The sequence below is a fragment of the Physeter macrocephalus genome, chromosome 9 (assembly GCF_002837175.3).
Source record: "Physeter macrocephalus isolate SW-GA chromosome 9, ASM283717v5, whole genome shotgun sequence".
Lineage (NCBI taxonomy): Eukaryota > Metazoa > Chordata > Mammalia > Artiodactyla > Physeteridae > Physeter > Physeter macrocephalus.
Genome location: NC_041222.1, coordinates 445629 through 447303, shown reverse-complemented (window position 1 = coordinate 447303; position 1675 = coordinate 445629). Strand labels below are relative to the sequence as shown.

Here is a 1675-nt window from a genome sequence, read left to right as displayed (position 1 = left end):
TCCTTTTTTTTTTTAATAGCCATCCTAACAGGTATGAAGTAGTATCTCATTGTTGTTTTGATTTGCCTTTCACTAATGATTAATAATGTTGAGCATCTTTTCATGTGCTTATTGGCCATTTGTATATCTTCTTTGGAGAAATGGTATTCAAGTCCTTTACCCATTTTTAAATTGGGTTGTTTGTTTTGTTGTTGTTGAGTTTTAAGAGTTCTTAATATAGTCTGGATATTAATCCTTTATCAGATATATATGATTTGCAAATATTTTCACCTGTTATGTGGGTTGTACTTTTATTCTGTTGACAATGCCCTTTGATGCACAAAAGTTTTTAAATTTTCATGAAGTCCAGTTTATCTATTTTTTTCTCTTGTGGCCTGTGCTTTTGGTGTTTGTATCCAAGAAATCATTGCCAAATCCAATGTCATGAAGATTTCCCCCTGTGTTTTCTTCTAAGAGTTTTATAGTTGTAGCTTTTACATTTATGTCTTTGATCCACTTTGAGTTAATTTTTGTATATGGTATAAGGTAAGGGTCCAACTTCATTCTTTTACATGTGGATGTTCAGTTTTCCCGGCATTATTTGTTGAAAGGACTGTCCTTTTCCCGTTGAATGGTCTTGGCATCCTTGTCGAAAATCAATTTATCATGTATACAAGGGTTAATTTCTAGGATTTCTCTTCTGTTTCATTGGTTTATATGTCTGTCCTTACGCCAGAGTGATGTTTTAAAATGTTGACAACACAATGTCTTTTCTTTCTTAAATCCCTTCTGTGGCCCATTGCACTGCAAGCCCAGACCTTTTACAAAGCCCTACGAGATCCCGCGTGATCCCTGTTCAGCCTTCCTCTCCCTCCTTCTCTCATGCTACTCACCGTGCTTCAGTGGCCTGATTTTGGTCTCTAGAACAATTTGAGTTCCTCCCTGTCCTTTGCACTTACTATTCTCTTGCACTTACTGTTCTCTCTTCGAGCCGTTCTCTAACTCAGACTCCTCTTTATTTTCTTAATGGTGTTTATCACAATTGATTTTTAAAAAATATTTATTTGTCTGTACCGGGTCTCAGTTGTGCCATGCGGGATCTTCGTTGCAGCATGCGGGATTTTTTTTAGTTGCGGCATGCGGGATCTTTAGTTGCTGCATGTGGGGTCTACTTCCCTGACCAGGGATCGAACCTGGGCCCCCTGCATTGGAAGAGCGGAGTCTTAACCACTGGACCACCAGGGAATTTCCACAATTGATATTTATTTGTTTACTAACTATTCTCTCATCCACTAGAGGTGAGGGTGGGAACCATGTCTACCTTGTTCATTGTTGGATTTCTAGGCCCTGGCAAGGCCCTGGCACATACAAAGTTCTCATTCACTGTTTTGTATTACTAAATTGATTTCTAGTCCCCCAATCCCCTGGTCTTGCGGCCCCTTCGCCCCTCATAGTCATAGGGCGAAGGGTTCATTCTTGGACCCTAATTTCTTGGATTCAGGTATCTATCCCTGATTCAAACAGTTGAGTTCAGGGTAGTGGGATCGTGTGGTATAAACATGGCCTCCTAGACCCACATCCTCAGCAGAGTGTGTGGATAGGGCAGATTCTCTCTGAAAAGGATATAGAGAAAAATCAGTTTCAAAGAGCATGAGCTGGGAAGGAGGCCTCACATGTGTCTGCAATATTTCCTCTT

At 40.1% G+C, this 1675-nt stretch overlaps 1 non-coding gene across 1 annotated transcript; it reads right to left on the bottom strand.

Annotated features, from left to right (window-relative positions):
* Positions 1–1151: 1151 nt before the first annotated feature.
* Positions 1152–1224, bottom strand: TRNAG-UCC (transfer RNA glycine (anticodon UCC)). The gene has a single exon. It is a non-coding gene; the product is annotated as a tRNA-Gly (tRNA).
* Between the last annotated feature and the right edge of the window lie 451 nt (positions 1225–1675).